Source organism: Bufo bufo, chromosome 1, assembly GCF_905171765.1.
Source record: "Bufo bufo chromosome 1, aBufBuf1.1, whole genome shotgun sequence".
Classification (NCBI taxonomy): domain Eukaryota; kingdom Metazoa; phylum Chordata; class Amphibia; order Anura; family Bufonidae; genus Bufo; species Bufo bufo.
The window spans coordinates 284,864,284-284,887,519 of NC_053389.1; positions in this window are offsets into that span (position 1 = coordinate 284,864,284).

Sequence of the window (23,236 nt, forward strand, 5' to 3'; positions counted from 1 at the left end):
TATCTCTAAAACATAATGATTTTTGGTCTAGGATCTGCAATATTTGATGTTGAACTAAAGAAATGTCTGATTTTAAGGGGTCAGTAGGGGAATTTTTGTTTAGGTTTTCTTTTATGGCAAGGTCAGATAGAAGAGATTTCAATTTATGGGAGCGTTCCTTCTTCAACCTGGAGCCATGTGAAATAAACACCCCTCTAAGCACGCATTTGAGGGCCTCCCATTTAATAGGGGGGGCGGTCATATCCGTTAGATGATCATTAGTAAAGTTGGTAATAGCTTTCCGGATGTCTGCTAGGCAGGCTACATCTGATAGCAGGTTATCATTCAGTCTCCATGAGAAGGGCCGGGGGTAAGAAGGTTGGGAAGAAATAATGCCACACACCGGTGCATGATCAGACCACAGGCGAGTGTCAATAGAGCATTTAGGCCCAGAGTCCAGCAGTTGTTGAGATATAAAGATGTGATCGAGTCTACCATAACTATTATGGATTGGAGAGTGGAAGCTATAATCCCTGACACCTGGATGCAAAATGCGCCATAAATCCACCAGGCGAAGTGTCATGAGCTCGGATTTAAAACTGCGCAGAGAACTCAGGGAGATCGAGGACTTACCAGATGAGGAGTCCAGCAGTGGGTCCATCACAAGGTTGAAATCGCCTCCAAGTATGATCGGGGAACCATCTGCAAATTTGGATAGTTTTTTCAGGATCTTGGATCCAAAAGTTGTTTGTCCCTGGTTAGGAAAATAGACATTAGCTACGGTTATAACAGAATGATCCACAGAGAGCTTAATGAAAACAAACCTGCCCTTTAGGTCTATCTCAGAGGATAAAACTGTATGGTTAAATGATTTGTGGAGTCCTATAGAGACTCCCCCTGATCTGCTAGTGGGATTAGGACCATGAAACCAATTCTGATAATAACGGTTGGCATATTTGGGAACGGCGCCTGCTTTAAAGTGAGTCTCCTGAATCATAGCAATCATAACTCTCTTCTTATGGAGGTTGTATAAAATCTGACTTCGCTTCTCGGGTTTATTGAAACCCCTGACATTAAAAGTGCAAAACGATATGGGTGCCATTTTGAGGAATATTAGTGAGAGGGAAGCATAATCTCCCAGATTCTGTCAATACTATCAGAAATGTAGTAGGGGTATGGGGAAAGACACGTAAGGGAGGGAAGACAACAAGGGGAACAATTAAACACAGAGCAGTGCACATATAAAGCATATAAATCTTATTTGGAAGAACCAACATCGTCGGTTCCAAGGGTGCTAGGTGACGACTGAGGTCTTTCGCAGCGGTGTGTGCTGCGGTCCCTAAGTGGGGTGGGGAGAAAGCAAGGACCAACCGTCTCCTTACTGGACTCCAACTTATAATAACGCAGGAATAACATTTGCTGAATATATAACAGGACAGGTGTGTGTATAGGTCTAGGAGACCTATACATAAGAAAATGGTATGCACATAATTTCTATAACAGTATAGAACAATAAAGGCAACAGGAGGGTGTAGGTCCCCTCAGGTGGGTGAGCGAGAATATCCCAACAGTCAATCGTTAGGGTTAGGCTCACGTCTAGAGATCCTCTTCTGCTTAGGTGAGGTCGTCTGCCATCTTTCCCTCTGTGGGATGGGAATGGGTTGCTTCGGACTAGGCCAATCCGGCAACTCCAAAAGCGGGATATCAAACGCTGCACAGAGGTTGGCGAGGTCATCAAGGGATCTGAATACAGCTGACCTCCCTTCTTTAGTAGCGGACAATTGAAATGGATATCCCCATCTGTAAGGAATGTCCTTGGCTTTGAGTGCTGTCAGTAACGGTTTCAGTGCTTTGCGTAGCTGCAAGGTACGCCTGGCTAGATCCTGTAGAATGATGACTTCTTTGTCAGCATGCATGATTTTGCTTGCAGATCTGGCAGCTTTCAAGATGGCCTCTTTATCTTTAAAGAAATGTATACGGCATATGACATCTCTGGGGCGATTAGGATCGCTTAGTTTAGGACCAAGGGCTCTGTGGATACGATCTATTTCAAGAGATTGTCCTGGTTCTCTGGACATCAATGTATTGAAGAAGGAAGTGGCCCATTTCTCAAGATCTTGTGGTAAAATATCTTCAGGAAGGCCCCTAATGCGTAGGTTATTCCTCCTATTTCTATTTTCAATATCGTCCAGATGTGTGATGATATCTTGGATCTGAGCAGAGTGTGTCTGGATGACTTGTTGGTGTGACTCCAGGACCCCCAGTACTTGCTCCTGCATGGATTCTGCCTCCTCCACCCTCTGACCCACCTGCTTCAAGTCATGCTGCAAGGCCTCCATATCTCTTTTACGAGAAGTTTCCAGCCTGGAAAATAAGGCATCTATTTCATGCCTGGTGGGGAGGGATTTGAGGTGAACCTTCCAATCCCAGTCCTCATCCTCTCTCTGTGGGGTTATGGATGCCCCTGACTCCAAGATCGAGGTCTGGGAGCAGCGACCTCTAGAAGAATGTCCCTGAGGTGCTGCTGAGGACGACCCTGTATATGGCGGAGATGAAGCCGCCGACGAGCCGGAGCTTGCTGCCGCAGCATAGGATGCCGGCGAACCGGTAGGTGTACCCCTCAGCTGCTGCGGTGACTCTGGGGCTTGTGGGCCTGAGTCTTCATGGTGCGTGGGGGACGCCGCTCTAACCTGTCTAGCCGCCATCTTGGGAGAATTGTCTTCCCCTCGGTAAGCGTCTGGCTGGCTGGAAGGGACGAAGAAGCGGGAAATCGCTCCCGTTTTGCGGCGTGTCGGAGCGGGCGTCGATGTGGGTCTCCTCCTGCGACCTGTCATGTGGTCAGCGAAGCGGATGGTGTCCTGTCAGGCTGTAAAGTTGGAGTCGGTCGGGAGCCGAGGTAAAGCACGTCTTACCCGGCCATTGGTTAGCTCCGCCCCCTTAATTTTAAAATTATATAAAAATATTACTTTTTAGCTTTTTTATTTTCTTTTACGTTATTTTTTATGATGTCTCTCCATAAGGCCTCATGCATGCGACCGTGATTTCTGTCCGAATCTGATCCGTGTGCTGTCCTCATCACTATATCTGTTCCATGGCCCCGCAAAAGATAAAAAATAGAACATATCCTATTCTTGTTAGTTTTGCCAATAAGAATAGGACTTTTCTCTAGATGGGGGAAAAAAGGCGGCATGCTCATGGTTTTTGGATTCACAATTTGCAGACTGCAAAACACTTGTGGTCATGTGCATGAGGCCTAAAAGGCAGAAAATGAACTTATTTATTTGATTTTTTTTGCATATTTCCTTTTATTTGTGTGCATCCGGTTGAAAACAACTCCTCTTACGTCCTCTTGAAAAGAAAGTTTATCCTATACAGTTGCTATGGCTTACTGTTGACCTTGTTGCTGTGTCAATGCCAGCTAAGTTGACTGTTGACTATTACGTGGCTGAGGACAAGGCAGTATTACACTTAAAATGGTTTTCCGAGATTTTAATACTGATGTCCTATCCTCAGGATAGGTTATCGGTATCTGATCGGTGTGGGTTTGATAACCCGGACCCCCGCCGATCAGCTGTTTCAAAAGGCACAAACCCTCCTGTGAGTGCTGCAGCCTTCTCTGCGGGCACCAAGAACAGCGTACATTGTATAATAGCTATGCTTGGCATTGCAGCTCAGCTCCATTCACTTCTATGAGGCTGAGCTGCTCCTAGGCCATGTGACCGATAAACATCTCATCACTGACCTAAGAAAATCTGAGAGAAGGCTGTGGCAGTGCTGCGTGCGCCACTGCCTTATCAAACAGCTTATCGGCGTGGGTCCCGGGTGTTGGACCCCCACTAATCAGATACTGATGACCTATTCAGAGGATAGGTCATCAGTATTAAAATCTCAGAAAACCCCTTTAACTTATGATTATGCATTCTATAATTGTTTGTCAGAGTTACCAGTATACAGCAGGTGACCACTACGGCAATCACTGTCCTCATCTACCTAACATTAAGGATAGTGATTGGCTGCAGCCGTCATGTTTTATATACTGGCATATCACTGTGCACATCACAGTATCTATTTTGTCATGGTATGGAAAAGATACATTGACGACATTTTTTGCGTACGGGCAGGGCCACTCGAGCCCCTCCTCGTTCTGCTGGAACATCTAAATAACGTCTGGGAAGAATTAAAATTTACTATGACGTATGATTGCCCTACCATTAGCTTTTTGGACGTAAAAATATCCAAACAGACGGATGGGTGTTTGGCCCCAGATTTGTTTCGTAAAGAAACAGATAGAAATAGTGTACTACACTACCAGAGTGCACATCCACTTCCGCTGAAAAAGGCTATCCCCAAGTCCCAGTTTTTAAGGGTTAAAAGGATAGTGTCAACTCCTGAAACACAAACCTTGAGATGTCTTCCAGGTTCCGGGACAGAGGTTACCCAGAGGGGATACTCAGGGAAGCTAGGAGTGCTAGTGAAGGTATAATTACAGCAAGGGACAGGGATGCAGGTGCACGCATACCATTTGTTCATAAATATCATCCATACAACCATCTTTTAGATAATATTGTGCGCAAACACTGGCACATCCTGGGTAAATCTTATCCAATGGTAGAGGAGTTTAAAAATCCACCTCTCATATGCAATAAACGTAGCCCCAACCTGAGGGATCATTTGGTTCACTCAGATATTGGAACCAGTACGAAAACACAGATTCAGAGAACTTTGGTCAGTGAAAAGGGAGGTACATTTCCTTGTCTTCACTGCATGCAATGCAGTAATGTACAAAAAGGACAATATTTCTATCATCCACGAGCTGGGAAGGCCTATAAGATTAGAGGCTACTACACCTGTGACACAAAAAATGTCATTTATCTTATCAAATGCAAATGGTGAAAGATCGCATATCTAAACATAAATCCACAATTCGGAAACAAAATTTGCTGTTACCCATTCCTTCTCATTTACACAACCATAATCATTCTATTGAAATATCAAGTCATAGAGCAGGTATGTCAACCAAGGAGGGTAGGGGATTTGAAGAGATTGTTGTTACACAGGGAGGCCTTTCGGATTCATACGTTGGATACGTTATATATCCAAAAGGGCTTAATAGGGATTGTTAGGAAAATTTGCTCTCTTGCCTAACGGTGTGTCCCTGACACATGATTTCAGTGATCAGCTTGAATTAAGCCTTACCGGTTTTGGGAGAATGAACTAGATTGACCAGATGAACACATGTCTATTTCCAATCCATTCTGGTTTATTCACAGCTGGCAAACAGTTTTAATAGAGGGGGTTGAGCTTCCTTGACATCCAATCATATGTTAGCATTAGTATTTGACCAATAGTATGGTCACACATAAGCTCTGCATTAACATAATAGATGACTCCTAGTAACAGCATTTGACCAATCAGGTATATACACATAGGCTAGCATACAGTTGAGCCAGATGGCCTTTTATGGTAGGAAGGCTGTTCAAACTTTCAACATGTATGGATTTCCTGAAACAGTTTAAGGAAGTGTCTCACATTCCATAGGGGGAAGGGGTATTTTGTAGTACACTAACCAAATGTAATACACGTGGCTAAATGAGACAAAATGGAGTCACATATATCCCATCAAATCCCCTCTTAGAACCTTATATATATATATATACAGTATATATATATATATATATACTATATAGTTCTTTCTCTGCTCTTCCTTGGTTTGCTTATAAGCCTTTAGGTATTCCATGTACCCTTCAGGAGTATAATCCTCAGGCTTTGTTGAGGTTGTGTTTACCTCTTCTACCTCTACCGGAGTATAGAGGGATGTTGAGTGTACCCCTCTTTCGGCCACATTTTTTACATATGACAAGAAGGGAGGGCGCACACTGCAGGCAACCGCCGAGACACACTATTGCAGCGACCACGGCGAGTGCCACTCCTAAAACATATCTTATTTGACCAAAGTCAGATATTCAGCCAAAAAGGCCAGTCCCACCAACCTTGGTCAACATCTTGTTTTATATGTTTTCTCATCTCCTCTAATTGGCCTATTTTATCTTTTATTCCACGGGAGTGATCTAATAAATTGAAACAACACATCCCTGCGAACGCTGAGCATCCTACACCATGTTGGAACAATAAATAGTCAATAGTTGCCCTATTCTGCAAGATAGCCTTTTCATACGATTGTATATCCAGCAGCATATCTTGCAGAACTGCACTAGTGACATTTATCTGTTTTACCATAAAACAGGCAAGTTTTGATATTGTCCTGTGGTTATATATGGCCAACCCTGGTACCCCTATCAAAGATACCCCTAAACTCATATATTCTGATCTAGAGAGGAGATTCACATTATAATCACAATTTTCTGGTAACTGTAGGGCAGTGTCTCTCGTGTGTCGTATCTGCATTGCTGGGAATAGTGGTATCATTGCTAATGTCAACCTAGCTATTGTACAGGGTCCCTCTGTAATATTGGCCGGTATGTATGTGTAACTAGTATTCCCACAGGCCAATACCCATCCTGCTGGTAGAGGTACATGTTTGTCTAGGGATGGTACTGTTTTTGTAATATTACATTGCATATTCTTTCCTGATATTATCTTTTTACAACTACCTAAATCTCTATCACAAATATTTGGTTTAGTCTTGTTCTGCATTTTTGCTTGTATGCAGGGAGGCAATAGTGTCTCATCACAGGAGAAGTTATAACATATTTCTGCTGCTGTGACAAGACCTGTAATTATTTCTATCATATTACTCTGCAGAGTCTCATATGTAGGACAGTCATAACAAGCATGATAAGGATTTACATATCCATATTTAACATCATGATCCTCCAAATCTGTGTCATTCCATTGGGAACGTAGGAGCCCTGTCCATACATCTACTGGGGTGGGGACTGCTACCAGACATGTCTCCAAAATGTTAGATGCCGATAAAGTGGTTTGGAGACAAAAGTCAGTTAAGTTCAGAGTTTTGGCCAGGTACAGCCATAAGTTCTCCTTTGTCTTGCATAGACTGTCTTCCCCTCTGCATTCTGTTTCCAGGTATATCTGTCTGTTCCACAGCCATGGGACAGTAAGTAGGAGACACAAAATTACAATTATTAAGGCACTACATCTCAGCCATCTCGAGGAATTTCCCGACTGCGTCATCTCGTTGGGGGTCAAGGCTGTCTGCCTCCGTTAGTACCCCTTCTGTATCTTCTTCGAGGTCAAGGCTGTCTGCCTCTGTTAGTACCTCTGGGCCTCGTTGGAGGTCAGGGCTGTCTGCCCCCGTTAGTACCTCTCTTTTCTTCACCAACTTAATCCTTGTGGCGTGGATCCACGTGGGCGATTGTTCAGTGAGGACTGCTGTTCTGGTGATCACGACTACCTCGGTGGGTTGTCCGTAGGTGAAGCTTCCTGGTTCCTTTCCCTTCTTTAAGATCTTGATCATCACCTGGTCGCCTATCCAGAATGGACGGGTTGATTCCTGTGAAAGAGAAGGAGACTTACAAGCAACTTATTCTTCAGTTTTACTGAGGACTTTGATCAGATTAGTAACATACTCCTCCCTGATCAGGTCCAAGTCCCCTTCCTGTACTACCAGGGGGCGTCTTGCCCATGGTGTGGGGAAAGGCCTACCCATGAGTATCTCAATGCTGTTTATGTCCTACTCTGTGGAAATGTGCTACTTAAGATGGAAGCACTGTATTGGGGGAATGCATAACTTCCCCTCTTTGCAGACTAATTCTAATCCTGTCTTAGGATTTTTCTGCAATACAGGATAACACCAGTCTTGCTGTTCCTGTTCAGTGGCATACCACTGAAGATCAGTAAGCATTTGCAACATCTCAGGGGTTGGAGGTGCCAAACATGGCATCTCCCAATGGTTATACAAACCTGTGAGGTTGCTTTTGGCCACTCATTTCGCCATCTTAACTGCCAGAGCATTGCCCTGTGAGACATGATCCTTACCATCTGCTGCCGTAAATCCTCTCCTCTGCCAGATCATACCATGGTCCCACACTACCCCATGTGTGTACCTACTCTCAGCATAAATGGTGACAGGTCTATTAGCATGTAGAATACATGTCCTAGTGAGTGCAATGAGCTCAGCTGCCTGCTGTGTGGAGTGTGGATGTCCTTGAGTAGGCCTACAACATCATGAGTGGTGTGCAAAATGGTGTAATGTCACATTGTGAAAGAATTTGTCAACTCTACCATCATAGCACAGGCTGCAAGAGAAGACAGACATGCCGGCATCCCTTGAACAGAGGTGGGCATTACCTTTGAGAAAAACACACAAGGACGCAACTTGCCTCCGTTTTCTTGTGTCAGTACACCCGCCATGGTTTTACAATTTTGGCGTGCAAACATGTGGAAGGGCATATTATAGTCAGGGAGGCCCAGCCCTGGGCTCGACATGAGCGAACATTTCAGATAATCAAATGCATTGTACATTTCAGAAAACCATTTAATCAAATCTGGATTTCCATCCAGAGTGGCTTGCCTCAAAACATTGTCAATAGTGGGAGCAATCAGTAATCCATTGTCTACCGTTTATCATACCAAGGAAAGATAACATTTCCTTCTTGGTGTGCGGGGCGACCAAACCCGCAATAGACTGGACTCTTTCTGCGCTGATTCTCCGTTCACCTTTTGTGAGGACAAAGCCCAAGTATTCAACCTGCATTTTACACCATTGCATTTGCTTAAGTGTCACTTTGTGACCACATCCTGACAACCATTATAACAGTGATAAACCATCCTGAATGCTGGCCTCCGCTGACATGCTACACAGTAATAAATCACCGACATATTTCAGCAGCACAGAACCTTGGGGGGATGTACCATGACTCTAACATCGCTCGGAGGACTATGCTGTACACTACAGGTGAATCAGCATATCCCTGGGGCATTTCTGCACCAGGTCAGTTGGCGTCTGTCAAAGGAAAAAGCAAAAAGTAGTCTGGTTATCTTATCAATTGGGATAGAAAAGAAAGCATTTTTCAGATCTATCACACTGAACCAAACAGCGTCTGCTGGAATGGCAGATAATGATTAAGTGACATCAGGTACAACAGGGGCTATAGGCACAATGATGTTGTTGATGGCCCTTAAATCCTGTACAAAGCGGGTAGTACCATCTGCCTTTGTCACTGGATTCACGGGCGTGCTGTAGGGTGAAATCACCTCTGCCAGGATTCCCTTTTGTAGGAATTCCTTTATCATTGGCCTAAGCCCATCAAGTTTCTCTTTTTACAGCAGGTATTGTTTCTGGAACACTGAGATGACACCTGGTTTCACAGTAGCTGTGTAATGTGTGCAATCTATGAATCCTGTGTCATATTCATTTGAGGACCATAATGCAGGGTTAATGTTATTCTGGGTGGTCCTGTATGTTTGCAAGAATCAGTGGCACTGGTGTAGAGACTGGAATGAGACCTGAGTGTATTCTAATGCCCTGAGTCTTTGCTGATACCTGCAAGTCAAGCTTAATGAACAAATCTCTCCCTAATAGGCTGACTGGGCAATCTAGTATAATGCTAAATACATGACATGATGTATTCCCTGTCCATGGTTTCTACTGGTAAGGAATCTGTTCTGTATGTCCTTGTCAGTACCCCATTTATTCCCATAGAGGGCTCACATTTCCTTCCTGACACTCTGAGTCACCTAAGTCCACCCCTTTTGGTGGACGCTTTGGTCTGTCTTCTGTTCTGCCATTAGTATCTTAGCTGTCCATACGAGCAGAGCTCTGATGTTAAGCACAACACTGAACATGTAACATGTAACTGCAAACATTGAAACAAACAGATCTGACAATACAGACATGAACACACAAAGGGCCCATAAAAACTTTTCATTGAAATAAAAATGTACAGCTTGATCAATGCTGTTGGTACCAATAAAAAAAATAAAAAAACTTCCAAGAAAATAAAATTAAATTCTTAATGCGCATATTTAAAAACAAATACCGTATTCCATACGCATTCATATACATTTTCATGTACTCATCTTCACAAACCAGCTCATAACCACGCCCTTACACATAGAATATGAATTGCACACACACAGCTCTGCTACGTACATACAACTCAGAGCCACACCGATTCACATTCCAGTGAATCATGTATCTTTCACCCAATCACACAATCTCTTTGTTACATTCCAAAATTTGCAGCACAGACAAACACAGCTTTCCGGGAAGCAGATATTTATACCACACCCAGAATTGCTGATGGTCTGTCACTGTAAAACAATGTACATGTTAATCATACAGTCATTTTGTTAAAATTAACAAATCATCTTATATGCCATGTAGTTTTTTTGTTTAGTGTTACACACATCGCCCCCCACCGTACACAACCATGCCTTCTACTTCCTCTTGTCTTGCGTCTCCCATTTCAGGAGTGTTCAAACAGGGGAAGTAAAGCAATACATCAAGACGTTCAGCTGTACCACATGTTCCTCAAACTTTTACTCATATCTGAATAAGGACTTCTCTCAGTCACTTCCCTATACACTTTTTCACCATAACTCAGCTTGCACCAGGCTATTATTATCCTTCAACAACTTCTCTCTTCAACTATCAATACACTTATGCATTAACTGTCCATCTTTTAGTGCTGTAATCTCTAATTTTAGGACTATAAATCGTCACTATTTAAACACACACAGATCATTAGGGCAACAAAACTTAACCAGTTCATTTCTGAACGTTTAACACAAGCCCTTTCTAATTGCAAACACTGAGACACTTTTTCCCTTGCCATGAATTAACTTCCTGACTCTGCTGTGTCTTGTCACTCACCCTAGCCCCCCTTCACAATCACGGGAGTTCTGATGTAACTGATTTTCATCCCTGTTGCCAGCCGGGCATAACATTCTGTTTCACATGTTATTCTACTTGTACTGCGTGTAGTATAACTAGTATGCGGTGTGCCAATATTTAGACCGCGCTCCATTATGTTTCCAAATGTTGGCATGGGGGGTCGGTATTTTTCTTCTAGTTTTAATGGTATAACCACTGTTACAGCATCTTCCTCAATCTGAGTCAGAACTGGATACAGAGGTGCCGTGGGGGTGGATTTATTAACTGGGGCGTCTTGCAGTCCTCCACAACACAAACAATTTTACACATTAACAGTAGTTAACCCAAAATTCATTAATTTGATAATAACAGTGGGATGCGACCGTACACTTACCAACCGATCAGTATCTCACACAAACAGATAATCTTATTACTTTTAAAATACTTATACTATATATACATAAGAGTTAATTCAAGCTTGTATCCTTCTGTTCCCGGAACAGATTATTCTTATATATAGTGCACTATCTAACGATACGGACCCAAATGAGCCTCTTACAATCAACATTTTATACCTAACGATATGGACTCAATGATATGAGCCGCTTAAAATCAACATTTGCGTGTCCCAGACATCGCATCACTGAAATCATAAATAGATGGTTCGACTTACTTGAATGGGATTTTTGGTCATTGCTCCCAGGTCCAAGGCAGACAAGAATTGATGTCTTTCACTGTAGACCTGAAGAGTTGACCCTCCCAATCCCGGAAACTGAGCCCCCAAAGCTGTTAGGAAAATTTGCTCTCTTGCCTAACGGTGTGTCCCTGACACATGATTTCAGTGATCAGCTTGAATTAAGCCTTACCGGTACCGGGAGAATGAACTAGATTGACCAGATGAACACATGTCTATTTCCAATCCATTCTGGTTTATTCACAGCTGGCAAACAGTTTTAATAGAGGGGGTTGAGCTTCCTTGACATCCAATCATATGTTAGCATTAGTATTTGACCAATAGTATGGTCACACATAAGCTCTGCATTAACATAATAGATGACTCCTAGTAACAGCATTTGACCAATCAGGTATATACACATAGGCTAGCATACAGTTGAGCCAGATGGCCTTTTATGGTAGGAAGGCTGTTCAAACTTTCAACATGTATGGATTTCCTGAAACAGTTTAACCCCTTAGTGACCAAGCCTGTTTGGGCCTTTATGACCAAGCGTTTTTCTTCCTTTTTTTATGGTCTCGTTCCAAGAGCTATAACTTTTTTATTTTTTCATCTATATAGCTTTATGAGGGCTTGTTTTTTACGGGAAAAGTTGTAGTTTTTAATGGCGCCATTTTGGGGTACACATACCTTTCTGATTAACTTTTATTAACTCTTTCTGGGAGGGAGATGGGGAAAAATAGCAATACTGCCACTGCGTTTTTACATTATACATTTTTTGGCGTTCATTTTTCGGTACAAATAACATAATATCTTTATTCTCTGGGTCAGTACGATTACAGTGATACTAAATACTTATAATTTTGTTTACATTTTACAACTTGTTTTGCAATAAAACACCTTTTATTAACCCAAAAAATTATTTTGCATTGCCACTTCACAAGACCCATAACTTTTTTTTATTTTTTTATATGTAATTGTGTGAGGGCTTGATTTTTGAAAGACAACTTGTATTTTTCATGGGTATGATTTTGGAGTAAATGCCGCTTTTTGATCGCTTGTTATTACGTTTTTTTTCGGTGGAAACTAAGAATAAATTCGAAATTCTGTCTTTTTTTATTTTTTATTTTTTACGGCGTTCACCATAGGGGATAATTTATGTAATATTTATGTAGTCCCGGTCGTTACGGACGTGGCAATACCAAACATATGGGGGATATTTTCTTTTTGCAATTTTTTTCATTGAAAAGCGTATTTTCAATGGAAAAAAAGGCATATTTTTTTATTTTATGGAATTTTTTTTATTTAATAAATGTGTATTTTTTTTCTATTTTTTTTACTACTTAATAGTCCCACAAGGGGACTATAATATACAGTATTTTGATTGCTTTTAAAATGTAATGCATTATCTCTATAATGCATTGCATTTCAAAAGCAATGCTATTCGAACATTGACCAGCAGGCTGCGCCAGAGAGGCACAGCCTGCTGGAAGTAACTGAAGACAAGCTCGGGCCCTCATCGGAAGCAAGGTAAGCTTCCCAGCACATCAGCACCCCGCGATCGCATTTTCGGGGTGCTGATGGGAGACAGAGGGAGTCCGCTCCCTCTGTCACCACTTTACATGCAGCGGGCGCCATTGCGCCCGGCATGTAAAGGGTTAAACAGCCCGGATCGGCACTCCTGCCGTTCCGGGCTGTTAGAGCAGGGACCTGGCTCTCATGTGAGAGCCAGGTCCACGCTCCCCGCTGCACGGGGGAGCCGCGCGGCGCTTAAACTGGGCCGCCGTAAAAATGCGGCGGCCCAGCCTAAGGCCCCTTAGTGACCGCCGTAAAAACACGTATGGGTGGTCACTAAGGGGTTAAGGAAGTGTCTCACATTCCATAGGGGGAAGGGGTATTTTGTAGTACACTAACCAAATGTAATACACGTGGCTAAATGAGACAAAATGGAGTCACATATATCCCATCAGGGATTATGAGGTCATGTGTTTTTAATTTGGTTTTCACATTTGTTATTTTTCGCAGACTGCAATGCCACGAAGTTAACTTGGAAGGACACGAATCAGGACGTCAGGTGTTTGTACCATTAGCTAGTGATGTCAGTTCCTGTGTTACTAATCGATTGATGATGTCATGATCATGTGACTGCGATTCATGTCTATAAAATGTGAGAAAGTGTCAGTTTGCACTGTGCAGTTGAGGAAGGCTGACATGCCGAAACGCGTTCTGTGAACCGTTTAATAAAGCATATTCTGAAGAGCAAGTACGTCTGCTGGGGTCATTTCTTATGCCATATGCCGGCATGTCACTGTGCATGTCACTGCTGACAACACCGATTGTGTGCAGCGGTCAAGTGCTATATATTGGCCTGGCACCACTGCAGGTAATGAACAAGCAGTGGCAGGAGAACTGGACCAGAACAATGCTGGATAAAGTTTTGAATATAACATGATTCATTTTTAATTTTTTTTTGCCAATTGAGGACTTATCTGAGATTTTTATTTATCTGAGACAACCCTTTTAATTGTGCCATGTAATTTGCACTCATGCAAGTGGTAATGCTATGAGGATACGATGATCTACTGTATTATGTAATTTATGCAACTGAGAGACGCCATGGAGGTAACCAGATATGATGTGCATTACTGTGGTTGAAAAGTCCTGTATGTACTGAGACCATGCCGGGATGTGATTTGGTGACAAATCCTAAGCAGCCTGAGGCAATGTTCTGACATACTGAAGGATCCATATGCCTATGAGCCTTACAGATGGTCCACAGTGATTACTGATGGGTTACAATAAGATATACATTATGAATTATGTATATTGCACTGTATTATTATTATTATCATTATTATTATAATACATTGTATTATGGGAACCATTGGTGACACTGAAGAGTGAAGTCACCAATGATTTCACAGTAGGTTTCCAGAGGGGATAAATAGAAGTGCAGGCAGAGTCTCATGGTCAGATGCAGGACAGGCTGAGACTGAGATATACATGGAACTAGTGTGAGGTGGAAGATGCTGTAGATTTCTGCATGTAACTTACTAGCACTGGATATGTGGCACTAGCCATATAGTTGAGCCCCCTCAGGGCTTATGCAGACACAGTGGAGCACTGCCCAAATGAGTAGAAATAGCTCAACCTGGAAATGTCTATGATGAGTGGGCATTAGGCCTCAGGCACACGACCGTGCCCTTTTTTGCGGTCCGCAAACCGCGGATACGCAAAAAACGGAAGCCGCCCGTGTGCCTCCTGCAATTTGCGGAAGGGAACGGTCGGCCCATTGTAGAAATGCCTATTCTTGTCCGCAAAACAGACAAGAATAGGACATGCTATATTTTTTTTTGCGGGGCCAAGGAACGGAGTAACGGATGCGGACAGCACACGGAGTTCTGTCCGCATCTTTTGCGGCCCTATTGAAGTGAATAGGTCTGCACCCGAGCCACAAAAAATGCGGCTCAGAAGCGGACCACAAGAACGGTCGTGTGCATGAGGCCTTAAGGGTGTAACATAGTAACATAGTACATACGGCCGAAAAAAAAAAAATTGTCCATCCAGTTCGGCCTGTCATCCTGCAAGTTGATCCAGAGGAAGGCAAAAAAAAATAAAACGTGAGGTAGAAGCCAATTTTCCCCACTTTAGGAGAATAAAAAATTCCTTCCCGACTCCAATAAGGCAATCAGAATAACTCCCTGGATCAACGACCCCTCTCTAGTAGCTATAGCCTGTAATATTATTACACTCCAGAAATACATCCAGGCCCCTCTTGAATTCCTTTATTGTACTCACCATCACCACCTCCTCAGGCAGAGAGTTCCATAGTCTCACTGCTCTCACCGTAAAGAATCCTCTTCTATGTGTACAAACCTTCTTTCCTCCAGACGCAGAGGATGTCCCCTCATCACAGTCCTGGGGATAAATAGATGATGGGAGATGTCTGTACTGACCCCTGATATTTTTATACATAGTAATTAGATCTCCCCTCAGTCGTCTTTTTTCTAAAGTGAATAACCCTAATTTTGATAATCTTACAGGGTACTGTAGTTGCCCCATTCCAGTTATTACTTTAGTTGCCCTCCTCTGGACCCTCTCCAGCTCTGCTATGTCTGCCTTGTTCACAGGAGCCCAGAACTGTACACGGTACTCCATGTGTGGTCTGACTAGCGATTTGTAAAGTGGTAGGACTATGTTCATATCATGGGCATCTATGCCTCTTTTGATTCAACCCATTATCTTATTGGCCTTGGCAGCAGATGCCTGACACTGGTTTTTGCAGCTTAGTTTGCTGTTTATTAAAATTCCTAGATCCTTTTCCATGTCAGTGTTACCGAGTGTTTTATCAATTGGTATGTACGGGTGACTTGCATTATTCCTTCCCATGTGTATAACTTTACATTTGTCAGTGTTAAACCTCATCTGCCACTTATCTGCCCAAGCCTCCAATCTATCCAGATCCCTCTGTAGCAGTATACTGTCCTCTTCAGTGTTAATTACTTTACACAGTTTAGTGTCATCTGCGAAAATTGATATTTTACTATGCAAGCCTTCTACAAGATCATTAATAAATATATTGAAGAGAATAGGGCCCAATACTGACCCCTGAGGTACCCCACTACTGACAGTGACCCAATCTGAGTGTGTACCGTTAATAATTACCCTCTGTTTTCTATTACTCAGCCAGTTACTTACCCACATACAGACATTTTCTCCCAGTCTGAGCATTCTCATTTTATATACTAACCTTTTATGCGGTACAGTGTCAAATGCTTTGGAGAAGTCCAGATATACGACATCCATTGATTCGCCGCTGTCAAGTCTAGAACTTACCTCCTCATAGAAACTGATTAAATTTGTTTGGCATGACCGATCCCTCATGAAGCCATGCTGATATGGCGTTATTTGCTTATTTCCGTTGAGATGCTCTAAGATAGCATCTCTTAGAAAACCTTCAAACAGTTTACCCACAACAGATGTTAAACTTACCGGCCTATAGTTTCCAGGCTCTGTTTTTGGACCCTTTTTGAATATTGGCACCACATTTCTATGCGCCAATCCTGTGGGACATTCCCTGTCAGTATAGAGTCTGTAAATATCAGAAATAAGGGTCTGGCTATGACATTACTTAATTCCCTTAGGATAAGGGGGTGTATGCCATCCGGTCCTGGCGATTTGTCTATTTTAATCTTAAGTCGCTGTTGTACCTCTTCCTGGGTCAGACAGGACACTTTTAATTGGGAATTTATTTTTACATTCAGCATTTCATCTGACAGTTTCTTTTTCTCAGTGAATACATTAGATAAAAAAAAATTGAACAGCTTTGCTTTCTCTTCATCACTCTCTGCGACTCCCCCCTCATTACTCTTTAACCCCTTAAGGACACAGCCCTATTTCACCTTAAGGACCAGGCCATTTTTTTGCAAATCTGACCAGTGTCCCTTTAAGTGCTGATAACATTAAAACACTTTTACTTACCCAGGCCGTTCTGAGATGTTTTTTTTTGTCACATATTGTACTTCATGACACCGCTAAAATTGGGTCAAAAAAGTAATTTTTTTTGCATAAAAAGATACCAAATTTACCAAAAATTTGGAAAAATTAGCAAATTTCAAAGTTTCAATTTCTCTACTTCTGTAATACATAGTAATACCGCCAAAAATTGTGATGACTTTACATTCCCCATATGTCTACTTCATGTTTGTATCATTTTGGGAATGCTATTTTATTTTTTGGGGATGTTACATAGCTTAGAACAGGGATCAGCAACCTTCGGCACTCCAGCTGTTGCGAAACTACAACTCCCAGCATGCTCCTTCCACTTGAGTGGGAGTTTAGAGAACAGCCAAGCAAGTGTGCATGATGGGAGATGTAGTTTCACAACACCTGGAGTGCCGGAGGTTGCTGACCCCTGGCTTAGAAGTTTAGAAGAAAATTTTGAAATTTTTCTGAAATTTTCCACATCCCACTTTTTATGGACCAGTTCAGGTCTGAAGTTACTTTTGAGGCTTACGTAATAGAAACCATCCAAAAATGACCCATTCTAGAAACTACACCCCTCAAGGTATTCAAAACTGATTTTACAAACTTTGTTAACCCTTTAGGTCTTCCACAAGACTTCATGGCAAATGGACATAAAATTTAAGAATTTCGATTTTTTTTGGAAAATTTTCCAATATAATCAATTTTTTCCAGGAAAAAAGTAAGGGTTAACTGCCGAAAAAAAGTCAATATGGGTTGCCCTGATTCTGTAGTTTGCAGAAACACCCCATATGTGGTCGTAAACTACTGTTTGGCCAAACGGGAGGACATAGAAGGGGGGGAACGCCATATGGTTTTTGCAAGGCAGATTTTGCAGGATTGGTTTTGTTTATACCATGTCCCATTTCAAGCCCCCCGTGGCACCCCTAGAATAGAAATTTTAAAAAATTGACTCCATCTAAGAAATACACCCCTCAAGGTATTCAAAACTGGGTTTACAAACTTTGTTAAGCCTTTAGGTGTTCCACAAGAGTTAATGGCAGATGGAGAAACAATTTTGGAATTTCTATTTTTTGGAAAATTTTCCATTTTAACCCATTTTTTCCAGTAATAAAGTAAGGGTTAACTGCCAAATAAAACTCAATATGGGTTGCCCTGATTCTGTAGTTTTCAAAAACACCCCATACGTGGTCCTAAACTACTGTTTGGCCAAACGGGAGGACATAGAAAGAGGGGAATGCCTTGTGGGTTTTGGAAGGCAGATTTTGCAGGACTGGTTTTGTTTATACCATGTCCCATTTCAAGCCCCCCGTTGCACCCCTGGAATAGAAACTCCAAAAAAGTGACTCCATCTATGAAAGTACACCCCTCAAGGTATTAAAAACTGGGTTTACAAACTTTGTTAACCCTTTAGGTGTTCCACAAGAGTTAATGGCAGATGGAGAAACAATTTTGGAATTTCAATGTTTTGGAAAATTTTCCATTTTAACCCTTACTTTATTACTGGAAAAAATGGGTTAAAAGCCAAACAAAACTCAATATGGGTTGCCCTGATCCTGTAGTTTGCAGAAACACCCCATATGTGGTCGTAAACTACTATTTGGCATAGAAGAAGGGGAATGCCATATGGTTTTTGGAAGGCAGATTTTGCTGGACTGGTTTATTTACACCATGTACCCTTTCAAGCCCCCTGATGCACCCCTAGAGTAGAAACTCCATAAAAGTGACCCCATCTAGGAAACTATGACATAAGGTGGTTGTTGTTTTGGGACTATTTTAGGGGTAAATATGATTTTTGGTTGCTCTATATTACACTTTTTTGAGGCAAGGTAACAAGAAATATAAATTCTAAAATTGTTTCTACATTCGCTATTTAGTTTTGTGGAACACCTAAAGGGTTAACAAAGTTTGTAAAGTAACTTTTGAATACCTTGAGGGGTGTAGTTTCTTAGATGGGGTCCCTTTTTTGGAGTTTCTAGTCTAGGCTACATCAGGGGGGCTTCTAATAGGACATGGTGTAAATAAACCAGTCCATCAAAATCTGCCTTCCAGAAACCATATGGCATTCCCTTCGTTCTATGCCCTGCCGTGTGGCTATATAGCCATTTACGACCACATATGGGGTGTTTCTGCAAACTACAGTATCAGGGCAATAAATATTTTGTTTTGTTTGGCTGTTAACCCTTGCTTTATTACCGGAAATAAAGGATTCAAATGGAAATTTTGCCCAAAAATTGGTGTTTTGGCACCGTTTTTATTTTATATTTTTAACACTGTTCATCCGAGGGGTTTGGTCAAATGTTATTTTTATAGGGCAGATTCTTACGGACGCGGCGATACCCAATATGTCTACATTTTAAAATGTATTTAGATTTTACACTATATTATTATTTTAGGAACCAAAAAAAATTATTTTAGTATCTCCATAGCCTGGGAGCTACATTTATTTATTTTTTGTTGGGCGACTATCTAATGTAGGGGCTAATTTTTTGCAGGATGAGATGGCGGTTTTATTGGCACTAATTGGGGGTGCATATGACATTTTGATCGCTCGCTATTACACTTTTTGTGATGTTAGGTGACAAAAAATGTTTTTTTTTTTATACGTTTTTTTTTTAACGCTGTTCATCCGTGGGGGTTGGGTTAAATGTTATTTTTATAGAGAAGATTTTTATGGACGCGGCGATGCCCAATATGTATGGCTCTCAGACTTTGGAGACACTAAGCAGGCATCCTCAAACTGCGGCCCTCCAGATGTAAAACTACAATTCCCACCATGCCCTGCTGATGGCTGTAGGTTGTCTGGGCATGCTGGGAGTTGTAGTTTTACAACATCTGGAGGGCCGCAGTTTGAGGATGCCTGCACTAAAACTAATATTTTTTTGGGGAAAAAAAATTGTTTCCGTGTCTCCAAAGTCTGAGAGCCATAGTTTTTTATGTTCTCTAGGGGACTGTTGGGGATTATAAAAATGTAGTACTCCATGGAAGTGTGATACTCCCTGAAGCAATCGATAACGCAGAGGCCCGGATGATCGGGGCAAGTGTCACACTGAGTGGTGGTGTCCTTCCGTATCCCCCTCTTGTGACACACTCTGCATCTTTTTTGGGTTTGTCCCTTCTTTCCAGTATGGGGGACCACACCTGGAAAATGTTGGCCAGGGACGATCCGGGCGCCTCCAATTCCCGAGGTACTCCAGCCTACTCTTTCCCGGTTTGAAAAAAATCAGGTCCTTGAGGACTGCCTCATAGAATTGGAGGAATGTCCCTGTGCTGTCAGCGCTTCGGAATAGTACAAAAGAGTTGTACAAGGCAACCTGTACCAAGTAGACCGCAACTTTTTTGTACCATGCCCGGGTTTTGCGCATGGCATTATATGGCTTGAGGACTTGATCAGAGAGATCAACTCCTCCCATATACCGATTGTAGTCGACGATACAATTGGGCTTGAGGACCGTTGCCGCGGTACCTCGCACAGGGACAGGGGTGATGCCATTACTGTGGATTGTGGACAGTACAAGGACATCCCTCTTGTCCTTATACCTGACCAGCAACAGGTTTCAATTGGTAAGGGCACGGGTCTCACCCCTGGGGATAGGTACCTGGAGGGGGTGGGCAGGGAGGCCGTGGTGATTTTTCCACACGGTCCCACAAGCGAACGTGGATCTGGCGGCAAGGGACCTGAACAATGGAATGCTAGTATAAAAGTTATCCACATACAAGTGGTAACTCTTATCTAGCAGTGGGTACATAAGGTCCCACACGAGTTTCCCGCTAATAGCCAGACTGGGGGGACATTCTGGGGGTTGAATACGGGAATCTCGCCCCTCGTACACACGAAATTTGTAAGTGTACCCTGAGGCACTCTCACAAATTTTGTACAGCTTCATGCCATACCTCGCCCACTTAGTGGGAATGTATTGGCGGAAACTGAGTCTCCCCTTGAACGCAATGAGAGACTCATCAACCGCGACCTCCCTTCCAGGTACGTAGGCCTGTACAAATTTGGCCCCGAAGTGATTGATGACCGGCCGTATCTTATACAGATGGTCATAGGCAGGATCACCTCGGGGGGGACATGCTGCATTATCTGAATAATGCAGACATTTCCGGATGGCCTCAAACCGGGAACGTGTCATGGCCATACTGTAGAGTGGGGTCTGGTAGAGGACGTCCCCACTCCAGTATTGCCTGACACTGGGTTTTTGCACTAGACCCATGTGCAGCACGAGGCCCCAAAATGTCCTCATCTCGGCTGCACTGACCAGCGTCCAGCCACCGGGTCTAGTCAAAAAGGAGCCCGTGTGCTGAGCAACGAACTGTTGGGCGTACAGGTTTGTCTGCTCCACCATCAGATTCACAAATGGGTCACTGAAAAAAAAACAAGTGGCAGGGGTTCTAGGGTCTCAAAGCTAAAAAACAATAAGTTTAGATAAAGTGTTTTTTTTTCTCTAACTTTTCCCTTCTATCCCTGCCTAACGGTGCCTCTCCCTCACTGACCCTAACCTACCTGGAGGGTGATGGGTGCAGGAGGGTGATGGGTGCCGATGGGGGGATCGCAGGAGCCTGGTAAGGGCGGTGCTGGACGGTGCAGGTGCTGAACAGGAAGAGGAGGGGAGAGAGGAGCGCTGGAAGTTTGAATCTCGCGCCTCTCTCCCCGCACCAAATCAGCACCCTGGAGAGCGGCATTCAGCACCACGGCCAGCACCGCCTCTCCCAAATGCTCGGACTGTGATTGGTGGTGTGTAATCAACCACCGATCACAGTCCTTTTCCGGTTCATTGGGTCACCGGAGACCCGAATGGACCGGAAACGCAGCAAACCGCAGGTCTGAATTGACCTGCAGTCTTCTGCAATCGCCGATACGGGGGGGGGGGGGTTCTATGACCCCCCCGGCGTTGTGACAGGATGCCAGCTGAATGATTTCAGCGGGCATCCTGTTCCGATTAACCCCCGTCACGCCGCAAACGCGTTTTAAACTCATGTGTCCTTAAGGACTCGGGAAACATGCCGTATCGATACGTCATGTGTCCGTTATGGGTTAAAGAGCCAACACTTTCAGATTTATACTTTTTAACATTTACTGTATATAATTGAAGAACATTTTAGGGTTAGTTATACTCTCTTTGGCAATTAATCTCTTGGGCTCTAGTTTGGCCGGTTTTATTTCTTTATTACATGTTCTATTTCTTTCCTTATAGTTTTTCAGTGCTTCCCTCCTGTTTTAGTGAGTTATATGCTTTCTTTTTGTAATTTATTGCTTTCTTTACAGTTCTATTTATCCACATTGGTTTATTTTTGTTCCTTAACCTTTTATTCCCATACGGTATGTACCTCTCACAATGAGATTTTAAGATGCTTTTAAAGATATCCCATTTGGTGGCTGTATTTTTATTTTTGAGGACTTTGTCCCAGTTAGTTAGGCCCATGGCCAAATTTTGCTCTTTTGAAGTTTGGTATATTTATTCCTCCCTGTAGAAACGCTCTTTTGAATAATAATTGAAAGGTTATTACTTTATGGTCACTATTTCCCAGGTGTCCCCCAATCTACACGTCTGTTGTTCTGTCAGGCCTATTGGTTAATACTAAGTCCAGTATGGCTGTCCTTCTAGCCCGGTCCTGAACCAGTTGGGAGAGGTAATTGTCTTTGTTTATTGCCAAGAACCTGTTGCAAGGATAAAGATACCAGGACCTGAGAGAGAACATGCAGATTGCGTGATACAGCGCCACATGGAGAATTATCTGTGGTGAGGACTGTAGATACAACCATTTTCAAGGCTGGGTGTAACAAGAGAAAATAAGTGTGTTGCCATTTAAAGAGGCAGTGCACTTATTTAATATGTTGCCTTTTACTATGACTTTGTCTTATTTTAGAGAGATTCTCATCAACATAGGCTGTTTACCTAAAGCAACCCTGTAACCATTAACCCCTTCAGGACCCTGCCATTTTTCACCTTAAGGACCAGGCCATTTTTTGCAAATCTTAAATGCGTCACTTTATGTGGTGATAACTTTAAAGAGCTTCTACTTATCCAGGCTATTCTGAGATTGTTCTCTCCTCACGTATTTTACTACATGACAGTGGTAAAATTGAGTAAAAAATTATAATTTTTATTTATAAAAAAATTCCAAATGTACCCAAAATTTGGAAAAAATAGCAAATTTCCAAATTTCTATTTCTCTACTTTTATAATAGATAGTAATACCTCCACAATAGTTATTACTTTACATTCCCCATATGTCTACTTCATGTTTGGATTATTTTGGGAATGCCATTTTATTTTTTTGGGGACGTTAGAAGGCTTAGA